Raw genomic sequence first — 16,253 nt, 5'->3', positions numbered from 1 at the left:
ATAGTGGTGCCCAGTTGAGGTGATCGGAACCGTGTCGCATGTTGGGTTGTCTTTTATTTTGGCGCCGTAGTCGGGCCAACTATGTTATCTCCCCTTTTATTATTTATATTACATGGGATGTTGTGAAGATTAACTAACTTGCGACATATGCCTTCAATGCGATTGTGTCTCTAAGTCGTGCCTCGACACGTGGGAGCTATAGTCGCATCGAGGGTGTTACAGCCGCCTTGAGTTGTGACGCCGTCACGTCCCTCGCCCTAGCTCTCAGCTCAGTAGGCCCCGGTCGATGTTGGCCTCATGCCACGCCACCAGCGGATGGAGGAAGCTATCGTACACATGCATCGCACCCTAAAATCCGAACACCATTAAGATTCAGATTCAGAATTGGCCGCATACCGAATCAAGTCTATCTGAAATTTTGATCATCTCTCGGGCTTGGGCTGTCTGATCGACTGCTTACCCGTGTGCTGGGGTGCCCTCAGAACAGGATATAGTAAGTTGATCACGAAACTCCATCAGTCCAAGACATCTCCAGATTTGCCCCAAAATGAGAGTTCAGTAAGCTACCACCATCAGCTTCCTAATTGATTACCCCACAAAAATAACTTCATAATTGATTATAGAGCAGCATCTGTAGTTCTGAGAAACCTGAAAACAAAAATAAGAAACATTAGGCACATTTGAGTAAACATGCCAATAGAATGAGCGATATGGAAAAAAACAGCAGAATGAAATTCAGTAAACAGAAACGCTACTATAATCCGTGAATGTGCATTTCTAATACTAAAATAATATAGTGAAATATCACCTGGATAACATGTTTATTTTCTATCCAAGGCCTGACTGCAGCATAAAAATTAGGTTGTGGTAAATTTTAAGTAAGATCAAGCTTCAGTTTCAGGCTTTAATCAGCTGGTCATAATATTCAGGAAAAAGGAAGGAGTGATGACAAGGCTACATATCCTTCATATTCCAATACAGTGATCACCAGATGAACAAGGTTCGGCATCCTTTGTGCCTGATAGTTCAGAAATAGTAATACACCTGAACGGAGGGATGGAAAGTTCATGCTGACACACCCGATAACTTTTGGCTGTGTGGCAAGTTGCTGCCAGAAGAATATGAATGGAATACAAAGTTCAGGTAGGACTCGTTAACTATTCTGTGGAGTGAATATGTGTTACTAGTATTCCCAGAAAGCATTTCTAGCTGGATTAGGCACCAAACTAGACACTATAAGCAATATGTTGGAAACTACACAGAACGAGTTGAAAATAACTGCAGTAATTGTTTTTTCAGTCCATAGACTGCATGGATTGAGTAAGTGAAATTGTATCAAGAATGCACCATCCTAAAATTGTGAATGGATCATACAACAATTGATCAATAAAGAATCATGCATGAGCTAACACAAAGTGGAGAGGGACCATCAGCTGGAATTGGTACCTTCGTCCTTCCTATGAGATGTCTGACCGAACAAGAACATCTGCCAATGTCTTGTTTTTCTCCGCGTTCTTCTTGCCTGAAATGGTTAATTTGATCAATATACTATAATTTGAACAGAAGCAACAACAACACTAATGTAGCAAAATATATAACAGTATATATTCATGGCATTGCATACAAGAATTAAGATAGCGAAAAATATGATGATTAGAGCAGGTTCTCAAGAATTTCGCCACACCCATAAGTGATGCCACTCTAATAATTAGAGGTAGATATTGATTGAGTAGAGTAGAAGAATTATAAAAAGGGATACACCTCCTTAAGTTACTTTGTCAAGCTAAATTATATAGATATGGAAATATAATGTACAGTAGAACATATTGTATTGTCAAAGCAACCAGAACCTTGTAAAAGTTTGTGTTCAAAAGCTAAATCACTTACACCACCGTGAATATATTTCAAGGAAAACCCTTGATTTGGAAGTTTCAAATAAAAGAAAGGTCCCATTCTATTTGGATACTATTGATTACAGCTTACGTAATGATATATTGGTGGCTAAGAGATCAATCCATTGTTTAAATCCAAGAAAATAAACAGGGACAGAAGTGGGGATAATAATTTGTGTTTTGGATATGATTGAATACAGCTTATGGAATGATGTCTTAGTGACTAGTAAGAGACCACTGCGTCGCCAACAATCTTAGCCCACTCCATTGCAACTAAAGACAGTATACCTATCGATTGACGGTGTCGAGGTAGGGGCAGTCCCGGTGCAGCTCGACCTGCATGGGTCGCCTCTCCGGAGCCCTCCTCTCCTCCTCCTCCTCATCGTCTTCCTCCTCCTCCTGGGGCCGGTCGTTCGCGTTCCCCCTCAGGGCCCCGCGCTCCTCCTCCTCCTCCTCGTCTGCTAGTTGGCGAGCCCATCCATGTGCTTCTCTTTCATCTACTCGATTACAATGGATGAGATGTCTATGTTTACTATGTTCTGGTAACCATCCTTTACCATGTCCTCTGACAAAACTGCCCAAAACAAGGAATAGAACAACATGAAACTCGGCGTTACATACACGATAAACCATAAATCTAACAACAGAGCTAAGCTTCAAGGGTAAATCTTGTACAAAGTTGATCCAAGTAAGTAAAGCATCATCAACAATCATGATAAAATTCACAGAAGTGTGTGTCAGGGGAGCACTGAACATTAATGTTGCACAAAGTTAAAAGCAACCCATCATCAGCAATCACAATAAAATTCACAAAACAGACGCATCAGGGGAGCATTGAACATTCAGATTCCAAACCACAATGGATAGGGAGCACTGACACACACGAGTCCTAGTTTCCAATCCTAATGCAGCGGTAACCATGGATGGACTAGAACCGGCTGCATCAGAGCACTAAATCTTCGAATTGGCAGTTAGATCGCGACTAGCTAATTAAGCCATGACGTGTAACTGAAGGGGACGTACGGGAGTTGCCGCAGCCGAGCATGAGGGCCCGGGAGGAGGTGCTCACTCAGGCGCGGAAAGGGCGGAGCGCCGAGTACGACTGGTACCAGTCGAAGAACCCGCTGCCACCGCCCTTGCCGCCAGTGGAGGGAGAGGAGTAGCGGGCGTCCCAGTAGGTGGCGGCGCCGTAGTCCGCGCGGGGGACTGGTGCTCCTCCTCGTCCGCGCCCATCACCGGCCGCCAGGAGGAAGGAGGAGAGAGAAGGGGCGGGCGGAGGATAAAGGGGAAGGGAGGGGGAGGGGGAGGAGGTGGGGTGTTGCGCGCGGCCGGTGCTCGCGGGAACCAGCCGGCGTGGGTGGGGGCGGCGGCGAGGAGATCGTGAGGAGAGGAGCCGGGGTGGGGTGGACCGAGGGGATCGTGCGGAGTTCGTGAGATAGTTTTTTTAGGGATGAGAGAGCGAGAGAGAGAGTGGTGGGGTGGGAGTGGATCGCGTCGGGGTGGACAAGGTTAGTAATAGCGTGGGGGTCTTACATGTGCTATAGCTACCTACTTAGTAGTACCGCGGGTTTTATACCCTTCGCTACTACTATGACCTGTTCCGGAGATATGATGAAGATCATTTAGTAATAGCGCGGGTTTATACCCCTCGCTACTACTATCAACTTAGTAGTAGCGCGGGTTTTATACCCCTCGCTACTACTAATTAGCAGTAGCGCCCATTTTTAGACCGCGCTACTGATAAACTTCTGTGTATAAGATTTTCTCTAGTAGTGTGTCTCCAAGCCAAGTGATCGCCAACAAGCAAGCCACCCATCGTGGAGAGAATAGTGAGAGAGCGAACCACCAAAAAGAGAGTGAGCACCAAAAGCCCAAATTGAGTAACTCCACGATGAGCGACAAGAAGAACTTAGTTCTTTTTGCCACCAAAAGTGAGATAAGAGGAGTGTGTGAGAAACCATCTAGTGTCCTATGCTATGTCCTTTTGTGCAAGGACAACGCACCAAAAGCTAACACCTCTTACACTCTACCTTTAGTGTTGTCTTCTCTTTTGTAGTAATTCCAAGATGTTTTCCCCGACGAGCTACCTCCGAGACTACCACCACTACGAGGCATCGAGCACCGCATCGACCTCATCCCCGGAGCAGCTCTTCCGAACAAAGCTCCCTACCGCGTCAACTCCGAAGAAACCAAAGAAATACAAAGGCAAGTAAAGCATCTCATAGACCATGGACATGTGCGTGAAAGTTTGAGTCTTTGTGCCGTTCCGGTCATTCTTGTGCCAAAACGAGACGGTAGCTTTCCCATGTGTTCCGATTGTAGACCTATCAATGCTATCACCTTTCGCTATAGATATCCCAATCCACGCCTTGATGATATGCTTCATGAACTTATTGGTGTCACTATATTTTCCAAAATTGATCTTAAAACTGGTTACTATCAAATCCGCACATAAGAGGGTGATGAATGTAAAACTGCTTTCAAAACAAAGTTTGGTTTGTATGAGTGGTTAGTCATGCCTATTGGTTTATCAGAAGCACCGGGTACTTTTATGTGTCTTATGAATCATGTCTTTCGCCCTTACATCGGTGAGTTTGTTGTGGTCTACTTCGATGATATCCTTGTTTATAGCAAATCTCTTAAAGATCATGTCACCCGTGTTCGAACCGTTTTGCAAACTCTTTGAAAAGAGCGTCTCTATGCTAACATGGAAAAGTGCCTTTTTGGCGTTGATAAGCTCGTTTTCTTGGGTTTTATTTTTTCCTCTAAGGGTGTTCATGTTGATGACTCTAAGATCAATGCTATTAAAACTTGGCCACAACCAACCAACTTGCATCAAGTGCGTAGCTTCCTCGGTTTAGCTGGTTTCTACCATAGATTTGTGAAGGACTTTAGCACCATTGCTTCACCTTTGCATGCTTTGAGCAAGAAAAATGCGCCTTTTGTTTGGGGACCATCCCAAGATACCGCTTTCAATGAGCTTAAGAATTTGCTTACTCATGCTCCCGTGCTTGCATTACCCAACTTTGACAAACCCTTTGAGATTCATTGCGATGCTAGTGGTAATGGCATAGGAGGTGTGTTAACACAAGGGAAGCGCCCCATAGCTTACTTTAGTGGGAAACTTTCCGGAGCGCAACTCAATTACCCCATCTATCACTACAAAAAAAGACACATCCGTGACATTTTGGTCCGAACGAAAAAATTTATGTCATACATATGACACTTCTATGATGATAATTGTGGCAAAACCCGGTATCATCATAGATGTGGTGGGCTCCTACTTCTATGACAAAAAATTATGACAGAAAATGGGCTTTTCGTCCTGGGCGGGCCGGAGACGCAGCTGCATGACATTCTTTGGGCCGTCCATGACGGAAAAAACCGTGGTAGAAGCAAGGGCGAGGAAAATTTCGGGGAGTTCCCGGTTACGGTGGGAGATCGGGGGCTGAGCGATGCGCGTTTCTCTCGTACACGTACGCGCGTGTGTGCGAGGCGTTGGCTCTAACTGAACCCGAGCGAGGCATTGGGATCTAACTGAACCCGAGCGATTGCACTGCACGCTACGCGTTACTGAACCCGAGCGATCGATCGATGGTTGTTAACTGAACCCGATCGAGCGATTCCTTCGCTACTGCTGCTAACTGAGGCCGATCGATGCTGCCTCTGGATGAACAGTGAGCGTTGCGGGGGGTTGGATGAACAGTTCCTGGTGGGTGTGGATGAACAAGACCCCGTGATGTTGGCTCTGGATGAGCAGGACCCCGATTGATCGAGCCGGTTGGGGCTGGATGAACAGGACCCCGTGGAGGGCTAGATGAACAGGACCACCCCGTGAAGGGAAGGATGAACAGTAGACGGTGGAGGGCAGGATGAACAGTAGCCCGTGGAGGGTGGTTGAACAGGAGCCCGTGGAGAGGGCTGGTTGAACAGTAGCCGATGGAGTAGCGCATGGTGGAGGCTGGATGAACAGGAGCCGTGGATGAACAGTCGCAGGTGGAGGCTGGAGGAGGTCGACGGTGGATGAACAGTAGTTCGTGGAGGCTGGAGGGGGTCGACGGTGGAGATGAACAATATCCCGTGGAGTCCCGTTTTGCGGTACGCCACACCCCTCCCGATGAACAGGACCCCCGTTTCGACCGTAGCGCTCCAACACAAGTCTGTTTCGTCCGTTTTGTGGTACGCCACACCCCTCCCGATGAACAGGACCCCCGTTTCGACTGTAGGATGTTCGTTTCCTCCGTCTTGCGGTACGCCAGACCCCTCCCGATCAACAGGACCCCGTTCCGAACGTAGGAGGTCCATTTCCTCCGTTGTGCGGTACGCCAGGCCTCGTTTCCATCGCCTGTTCCATCCATGCCCTCCCGATGAACATGACCACGCATTCCGTTCCGACCCAGCCGGTTGGCTCCCACGCGTTTCGTTACCTCCCCATGAACACGACGCATTCCGTTGCCTCCCCATGAACACGACGACGCTGTTTCTCCGTTCCGACCCAGCCATGTACACGAGCCCTGGCTGTACGTATGCGCGAGTAGGCGTTCGAGACCCCGCCCGTATGTACACATACGTGGCTGTATTTTCTTTCTTGCACCCTGGCCGTTGTACATACGTGTACATGATACGTGCGCGCCTCTACTACGACACGTGCGCGCCTCTACATTGACCAGTATGTACATACACGTTCGCGACCAGAATGATAACCCTACGTACGCTTCGACCAGGTGGGTCCCGACTGTTAGGCACTTCCTTGCCTGCGAAGATGTAGCTGGTGGGTCCCAGTAGTCAAGGGGCGAATCATTTTTTTTGCTCGGACGCACTTCCTTGCGTGCGAAGATGTAGCTAGTGGGTCCCAGCAGTCAGGGGGGAACATTTTTTTCGCGAAATACAGTGGCCCGTATGGTGGGTCCCAGCTGTCAGGTGGAGGAATCATTATTTTCCACGTAATAAGGAGGCACTTCCTTGCTGCGGCTGTGGACCCAGCTGTCAGCCTCTCCACGTACAGTCCACGTCCGATGGAAGTCGTTCCTTGACCACGTTGACCACACCGCGCCGAGAGCACCAGGGCGGTGGACGACGACGAGGCCTAGGAAGGGGACAACACGGAGGCAGGGAAGACTCGGCAGTTGTTTCCCACGCGGAGGGGAGTACGACTGTACGAGGGTTTACTGGTTCGTCTGCCGCCGCCGGAGAATAACAGCAGGTGTGCGTGAGTAGAGGGATGGCTAGGCCAGCGACGGGAGTACGGTCGGGCGGTGAGGCCTGCGCGGCAGCACAGCCGGCCGCGAGGAGGAGGGAGCAGGCAGTCCCGCCGGCGCTTGTTTGAGTGGCTGGAGCAGGAAGAGCAGAGATTGAAGAAGCACGACGGTCATTGGATGGACATCCAACAGCCAGTGCTTGTGCGTCAACCTTTTTTTTAGGAAAGCCTCAAATCTGTGGAAAACAGCATACAACCCATCTGCCATTATTTCTAATAATTTACAGCCCATTTGCTAATTCTTAAGGTTTTTTTGGAGCCCATATTCTTTTTGTTAGCATTACAGCCCATATTGTGGCAACGGTTAAAAAATTGTAGGAAATTTTGCATATTTCGGTGCGGTCCGAACTGTTTTTAATCCCGAAATTTCGGCTCACATTCAAACTGATTTTAAAAATAAATATATATCAATATAAAATCCAACAAATTCTCCACGCATAAAAATTAATGTAATTTAAAATCTTGAAATGAAAAAAAGATACTTGAAACTAATTGCCGGTTTGATGTGTTTTAAAAATGTACAACCCATTTCTCATTACTGATTGGCCATTTTCTCGGCCAGCCGAATGAAAGCTCTCCTTGTCTTGAAAGATTTGTAGCCCAACAGGCCTAACAAAGCGACTTACTTGGCAAATCACAAAAAAACTGGGTTGTGGCCGTGCATCCAACTGCCAGCCTCTCCATGTACAGTACTCTTCCGATGGAAGTCGTTCCTTGACCACGTTGACCACGCCACACAGAGAGCACCACGGTGGTGGAAGACGGCGAGGCCTAGGAAGGGGACGACGCGGTAGTGGAAGCCTGCACGGAGAGGACTACGAGGGTTCACTGGTTTGGCTGCGGTGTGAGGCTGCCGTCGCCGCAGGGCCTGGCCAGCGGCGGGAATAGTAGGGGGCGGTGAGGCCTCTGCGGCAGCACAGCCGACCACGGGAGGCAGGAGCATGCGACACGACCGGCTGCTTTGGGAGGCTGGAGCAAGAAGACCAGAGGTTGGAGAAGCACTACGGCCGTTAGATGGACATCGTACGGTCACTGGAGCTAGAATCGTTCATATTGACTAAGTTGACAAAGCCCTTCGTCCCCGTCAACTTAGTAGGCCCACAAGTCAGCCTCCCAGCAAGGTGGGTCCCAGCTAGCCGGGGGAGTATTCATTTTTTTGTGCGTAATAAGGAGGCACTTCCGGTGGGTCCGAGATGACACCGGGGGGAACGTTTTTTCGCGAAATACAGTGGCCCGTCCGGTGGGTCCCAGCAGTTAGGGGGAAACGATTTTTCCGCAAAATACTGGTGGCCCGTCCGGTGGGTCCCTGCTGTCAGGTGGAGGAATCATTATTTTCCGCGTAATAAGGAGGCACTTCCTTGCTGCCGCCGTGGACCCAACTGTCAGCCTCTCCACGTACAGTCCATGTCCGATGGAAGTCGTTCCTTCCACGTTGACCACGCTGTGCCGAGAGCACCAGGGCGGTGGACGACGGCGAGGCCTAGGAAGGGGACGACGCGGAGCCGGTGAAGAAGCGGAAGTGGATGCCCACGCGGAGAGGAGTATGAGGGTTCACTCGTTCGGCTGCGGTGTGAGGCTGCCGTCGCCGCAGGGCCTGACCAGCGGTGGGAATAGTAGGGGGCGGTGAGGCCTCCACAGCAGCACAGCCGGCCACGGGAGGCAGGAGCAGGCGGCACGACTGGCGCTGCTTTGGGCGGCTGGAGCAAGAAGACCAGAGGTTGAAGAAGCACTACGGCCGTTGGATGGACATCGTACGGTCACTGCAGCTAGAATCGTTTATATTGACTAAGTTGACAAAGCCCTTGGTACGTCAACTTAGTAGGCCCACTGGTCAGCTTCCGAAACAGTGCGCCCCAGATGTCAGGGGGAGGAATCATTTTTTGGGCGGGTGAAGCTAGAATATCCGAGATTGAAGAAGAAGCGCGGCATCCGTTGGATGGACATCCAACGGCCACTGCTGCTAGAACCGTGTGTTGACTATAAGTTGACAAAGCCTTGCATACGCGTCAACTCTGTTTTTTTAGGGGACGCGTCAACTTAGTAAGGCCAGAAGTGTGTGGCAGAGAACTTATAGCCCATTTGAGATTTGTAAGAATATGTAGCCCATTTTTGAATTCTAATGGAATTTACTACAACCCATTTACAGTTTGTTAAAAGTATAGCCCATTTAAACCAACCGTTCAAAACATATTTCAATAAAATTTCCCACATTTTGATGGGATCCGAAATATTTTTATCCAGAAATTTCTAGTCAGATTAAATACAATTTCAATATAAATTTATATTACGTAAAAATCCAACGAAACATTACGCTCGCAACAATTAATGAAATTAAAATTTTCAATATCCAAAAATAATATTTTATAAAGTAATCACGTGTTTGGTGTATTTTTTTATAGTTACTGCCCAGTTTTTATAATTACATCCCATTTATTATTTCTTAAGCCCATTTTCTTGTTAAGTTTAATGCATCCCTCCTAGGAAAGATTTGCAGCCCAACAGGGCGGAGAATAACAACTTGACCTTGCCTGGGTATTCCTAAAAAAATATAGCTGGGCTAGCCATTTTCAGTTTGAAAAAAATTAATATCTGGGCTGGATATCTGGCCTGGGCTAGACGGGCCACAGCCCGCGTAGTTAATACCTGCAGCGATGTTTTCGTTGTTGTTCAGAGGAGAAAAATTAATATCTGGCAAACATTGAAAAACTCTGCAGTGCTCACACCTCAAAAACACAAATACTGCTCGAGCTGCTTGGTCCCAGCTGTCGGCCGCTTCTTCTGCAATTCTCTCGTTTATTGACTAGTACTACATAGGTTGACAATGGTGTGGGTCCGTGATGTCTGAAAACTAGGGGGAAGCAAAATAAATAATTCCAGCGAGCGCTTCCACCTCTGCCTTGTTGTCTCCCGTGGAAACCCCTTTCCTTCCTTTTTTTGCTCGGGCAAGGACCAATGCATGCAGCACGTCCATGCGGTTATTAGGCAAGAAATAAAAGCGCTTTGCATGCTATGAATTATGATGGCCTGCATGGGTAGCTAATAAGGCATCCTCTTAACTGTTGTGATTAAATGTTGTGTTTAGTAGAGAGAAATATTCTTCTTTTCCACCAATCTGCTTGCACCTAGGTCGTGATGCACCTTCTAATACGACTTATTCACCTAGATGGAGGGAGTATAGTTTTATACACATATATATATAATAAGGAGGCACTTGCGTACGTGAGGCTATGGACCTGGTGGGTCCCCATTGTCATCCTCTCCAAGTAAAGTCATCTCCTCGCCCGCGCGCGCTTTCCGCCCGAAACAGTCAGCGCCGCCCGCCCCGCTTCCCGGTGCAGGCGATTGCTCCGCCTTCAAATGACACAAGTGTCGTCTGTCCGTCCATCTGCCGCCCACATTAATGATACGCGGTTGCCGAGGCGGCTACTCCAGCGCCACACGTCCGTACCTCCGCCCGCCCACCATTGCTATATAAACTATTACGCCGGCCATAGCCGCAGTCATCCGCATCCGTTCCCTTTCTGCTGTCCACACCACTACTGCCCACCATGGCTTCCTCAAGCTCCAGCGCTCTTCGGGATGGGAGGATGACGGACCACAAGGAGATGGCAGCCATTGCTGCCAACCTACTGGCCGGCAGGCAGCCGGAGGACGACGACGTCCCAATGGAGAACATGGTAGTCGACGATCCGGTGCCAACCCCCTACTCCGCGCCATCCTCGCTGGTGCATTGCACCATGACCATCGGCGAGGCCCGTGCCCAATATATGGACAGTGTGAGGCAGATACGTTAGGAGCAGTTCTGGGAGGCGCAGGCCAACGCCGCCTACAACCACCATCTCCTCCAGGAGCACCTGCAGGCGGAGGAGCAGATCACCGCGGAGCGGGCGGAGTAGGAGGCGCTGCTCGACTCGTATCGCTCCGCCCGCAAGGGCCGCCTCGAGCGCTGGCGGGACTGCATGCGGGTGGCGGAGGCTGCGGCTGCCTACAAAGAGGCTAGCAAAGAGGGCGATGAAGCGGGCGAGGCACTGTTTGGCGAGACCGAGGACGAGGCAGAGGACAATGCCGGCTCCGACGAGTCCCCGCTCCGCTGGCGTCAACGAGGCCCTGCTCCGCCGAGGCCCCGTGGCGCCAACAACGAGGCAGAGGACACCGCCGGCTCCGCCGAGGCCCCGCCCCGCCAACAACGAGGCAGAGGACATCGCCGGCACAGCCGAGGCCCCACCCTACTGGCAACGCGGGCGAGGATTTCCACCGCTCCGCTGAGGCGCCGCCCACCGGCAACGAGACAGAGGACATCGCCGGCTTTGTCGAGGCCCTGCCCCGCTGCCATCGAGGCCGCGCCACACAGAAAACGAGGAAGAGTAGAACATGGTAGGTCGCCGCCGCTCGGGTCCAAGTAAGGCCACCGCTGCTACCCTCCTGGTGAAGCCAAGCTAGGCGGGTTGACCATTGACGGCCGGTTAGCTTCTTGGCGGCGACGTGGAGTCGGGGAGTTCTGCTGGAGAATAACGCTGCTTCTACTTAATTGCTGGTGCAGTTGGCTGACTGCCACGTGGGCCCAACAGGCCACATGTCAGTTACGCAACTGCACCTGCAGTTAAGTCACTGAAGCTTCTGTTCGGCTCAGCGGGACACAGGTGGGTAGCTTCGGTTAATTAATTATACCTCCAGCGCACCCCTTTTTAGTTGAAGAATGTATGAAATGTAATGAAATCTGGCATGTTTATATAAAATCCGACCGTGTATGAATGAATTTATTTCGATTAGTTCGAATACCTGTATCACTGGCATTGGATGAACATGCAAAACAATATGTACTAGCATTATTCCCAGGGTGATCACCTCGTTTGCAGCAGTTTCACATGTACTCCCTCCGGTCCTTTCTAGTCTGCATACAAGTTTTGTCTGCGGTCAAAGTATCTCTACTTTGACCAATCTTATACAAAAAAGTATGCACTTTCACAATGTGCGAAGTAAAAAGGAACAGAAGGAGTACAAAGAGTTTGAGCAGGTTTTTAGCGTTTCTGTACATTGCAATGAAACACACAGGCCTGGCAATTCATAGAGAACATTCAAAACAATCGATGATTATGCATCTCAATGACTCACATGTCAGAGGCAATATTTACTTCACAACTAAAGAATAATGAAAAAAATTGATCGACGCTGCTGACAGCAAGGGCGTCCCATTCAAAAATATCAAACGCATGCTTGCTAAAATCAATGAGCAAAATTTGACAAGGTTGTCCCATTCCAAAATATCAATTGCCTACTATTGTGGAATGGGCAGGGTTTGCCATCAGTTCGGACATTGACATGGCACCTCGTGCTAAATAAACCAGCTGTTCTTTTTGTGCAGTTCCACCAAAATCAACCAAATCCGCGCGTAGCTTGTATGATTTCGCCCTTATATGTTGCAACGCCTTGAACTTATCGGTACCTCCTTTCTTGTGGTGGAAATGAATGATTTGATGTATTCATGAACATTTTGTGCAGTTCCCATTGAAATCAAGCTGAGCACCCCTGTTTGCACAAATACAAAAAAGTGATTAGTATACAGCAAACTGTACTATGAATTGACAGTTTCAACAGGCACATACATGGTCCATGTAGAGCACACTTTTAGAAAAATGGAACTCACCAGAAAGAATCCTAGAACAACATTGTACTCGCGCATCACAGCAAAAAATGGAGATTTTGTCAGTCCTCCTGAGCTGAAGTTAGTTTGGTCTTGTGGGGAGTAATGTAACCGTCCTTCAACTGCTCCTTCTGATGATAAGATAGACAGGGCTTCTTCATCCTGGCATAATCGGAACTAGTCACTTCACGTACTCCATATTCTTCTTCAGAGGAAGATGATCATGTTGTGCAAAGACAAGAGGACTACTAAATGCTAGCATCACTGTTTGCTCGAAAAAAAGGAAAGGAAATATTTAAAACAGCACAGATGAAGCACTTCTCAAGGACAATACCACTTTTTCATGACAGTATCTAAACAGTAGCACAACACCAATAGAGATGACAAAGCTCAATCATATGGATGAAATCAGTGGGCAAGTACCAACCTTTGTCAGGAGGCTTATTGTGTAGAGCATACAGATGAAGCAATTCCCCGAAACCATCTGTTGCAATCTACAGTGGTGGCCATGCTTACTATATACTCCTCGATTAGTTTAATGTTTCCAACATCTTCTTGTGCAGTTCCACTAAAATATATGGTATCTTCAAATAAGATCCCTGTTTGCACAAGTAGAGATAATTACATATTACATTAAGAGTGGCATCAAATCAGTGGCAAAACAATTGCCCGTTCCAGCCATAGCAATAAATTAAGATGCAAAACTATATCATTACTTGTGTCATCACAGTTCCAGTGCTTCATTACAGCACCGGGAGTTGATTTTTGTTTTTCTTCCCCTCGTTCTTCCCCTTCATCACTTGGTTCAATAACAAACAAGCTTCGCCTTCAATGTAAGATTTGGCATGTCAATTAGGGAGCACAACTATAGTACTAAACTTAATTTTCTGATGAAAGTGGCAAAATACAGGCCAACAGTTGTGAAATATCCTTATCTTACCTCAATGGGTATTATGGTGCACATACAGATTGGAAGTCTTGTCTCCATTTGTGAAGTTTACTAAAATCAAGCAACATTATCGTACAAGTAGCACAACATATGAATGCACACTGCCGAATCATGTGAAAGAAGGCTAGTACTGACCTCTCATGATGCGGAATTCAAACAACTCACAAGAAGAAGATCTGAACCAAATTCGCCTTAACGGATAGGAAGTAAGATCTCCTCTTGTGCAGTTCCACTAAGATCAAGCAATCAAGCAACATTGTCGGTGTGACATTTTGGTTGAACTGCACAAAACACTCTTAAAACAAATTTTTGTGTGCAGTGCAACAAAAGGTCACAATGGCAATGAGGTGAAGCAGATAACCCTGTTTACACAGAGGTGCAAAGGAAACAAATAATGGTCAATAACGGTGGATGACACGGAAGCCAACAAAAAGAAGCATCTACCTTATCTAAATGAGAAAGAAAGCAAGACAGTAGCATTTCTCAAATGGTGGCATTGATTAATATTAACATAGAGATTATATTATCAATAAAATTCGTTAAACATGTAATTTGCTTTTAACTATGACATTGCATCAATTTTCCAGCGGCATTATTAGAGGGTGTTTGTTTACAGGGACATTTTGGTGTAGGGACTAAAAAAACTCTGTGTCAGTCCCATCTAAACCAAAGAGGAGGGACTTTTAGGGACTAAAAGTGGGCATTTGGGACTAAAGAAAGAAGACCCCGAGGGAGTCTTTTTGGGACTTTTTCCAACAGTTGCCCCTGCCACGCATCGCACCTTGTCTCTATTAGTTCATTACTAGGGGTAACATGGTCTTTTAGCATGTTATTTAATAACCTCTAGTCCATGTTTAGTCCCTGGAACCCAGCAGGTAGGGACTAGGGAGTTTTTAACCAAACAGGGCCTTAGATTAACAATAGCTAATGAGTTGCACGGGACAGTGGACGCACCAGCACCATGTGCATCTACCGATGTACTGTGGTCATGCACAGTCTGTTGCAACCAAGGAGCATATTTGTGTTGGTCCCAGTTTTGTTATCTTTAGACGCCTTTCCCTATGTGAGCGCAGTAAATCTAGTCCTGCTCAAACTCTACAGCCTTGTCCCTTCCTTTCCTTTTTGAACTAGTACTTTCGCCCCTTCCTTTCCTCTTTGAACCACGTCCTAAATTTATGCGATACAACTTTCCCCACTACTTTTCCCCATTCCTTTCCTCTTTGAACCACGTCCTAGATTAATGCTATACAACTTTCCCCCTTCATTTCCTCTTTGAACCACGTCCTAGATTCATACTATATACAACTTTTCCCACTATTTTCCCCAACTCCTTTCCTCTTTGAACCACGTCCTAGATTCATGGTATACATGCAGCTAGAGCAATGCATGTGGAGTAAGTAAATTATACCTTAAGGTTCTTGGGGCGTGGTTCGGTGGGCGACGGGACGGCGGCGAAGAAGAAGGTGTCGGAGGCCCTCCCGCGCCGCCGCTGGGTGGAAAGTGAACAGCTGCGCCAGTAGTCCCTCGCCGACGGTGACAGTGTTAAGCCTGCTTCCCTTCCCGACGGACGGATCCTGCCGGCTCTTTGAGCAGCAGTGAGGGGAGAGAGAGGCCAACGAAGTCTTGTTTAGATCTAGAGAGAGTGAGAGAGTGTGAAGAGAGCAACTACAAGTGCTGAGGTTCCAGCGGGAGAGGGCGAGAGAGCGAGCGAACAGGCTAACCAGCTACACAACCCTCCCGTTATGTTCAACGAGTGGGAAATAACCTTTTATACATTCCTGCATTCGTGTGACAAGCATGCCATGTTTTTTTGGTGTGTGTGGTAGTCATTGTGATTTCAATCATAATCGTGTCATGTGGCTTTGATGGTAAGACTATCCACAGTTGTGCAGAAATAATGCAGCCATAGTCACCTTACCTCTCTCCACATAGTACGTTGGGTCCCACCAGTCAGAGGGTGAAAAAAACAAATTAATAAGAAAAATTAAAAGCGCCAGCGGTGTATCTTACCTCACACATCTCGCTACTGCTCGGGAACACTGTCCAATTGATCCCTCTGTTCGCTCACGTACTATTTTAAGTGAATCCTTATTATAACATGCAAACAAATTTTGGGCACTTGTATTCGACTTAAGTCAGTGTGCCACCGTATCTCGTATACTTACTACTCCCTCTGTCTAGGTGTAATAAGTCATGTTAGAAGGTGCAACGGGACCAAGGTGCGTGTGTGTGTGTGTGTTTAACACCATGTGTGTGTTAGAGAGAGCGACAGATTGACCTACTCCTATAGAGAGATGTTGTGTAGTGTATGATTTTAGCCGCGAGAGTTGGTGCATCCTCTCATTTCCGGGCGTGTCCGGTAGGGACATGCGGACAGCTGCCACGCCCGCTCCTGGCCAGCCTGGCCCACCCAAAGCCCCTCCATCGCCCGCGCGCGCTTCCCGCCCGAAATGGTCAGCGCCGCTCCAAAGAATCGGTGCCGCATTCATGCCCGGGCAGAGCGGACGCGACCTC

The 16,253-nt window shown here is 48.0% G+C and overlaps 1 long non-coding RNA gene across 1 annotated transcript; it reads right to left on the bottom strand.

Annotated features, from left to right (window-relative positions):
- Window positions 1-97: 97 nt before the first annotated feature.
- On the bottom strand, window positions 98-3,394 carry LOC125543977. Its single transcript, XR_007299184.1, has 5 exons — window positions 2,916-3,394; window positions 2,181-2,466; window positions 1,447-1,522; window positions 461-648; window positions 98-348 (listed from the first exon to the last, which is right to left on the bottom strand). It is a non-coding gene; the product is annotated as an uncharacterized LOC125543977 (long non-coding RNA).
- Window positions 3,395-16,253: the final 12,859 nt, after the last annotated feature.

The sequence above is a fragment of the Triticum urartu genome, chromosome 3 (assembly GCF_003073215.2).
Source record: "Triticum urartu cultivar G1812 chromosome 3, Tu2.1, whole genome shotgun sequence".
In the NCBI taxonomy this organism is placed as follows: domain Eukaryota; kingdom Viridiplantae; phylum Streptophyta; class Magnoliopsida; order Poales; family Poaceae; genus Triticum; species Triticum urartu.
This window is presented reverse-complemented; position numbering and strand designations above follow the sequence as displayed.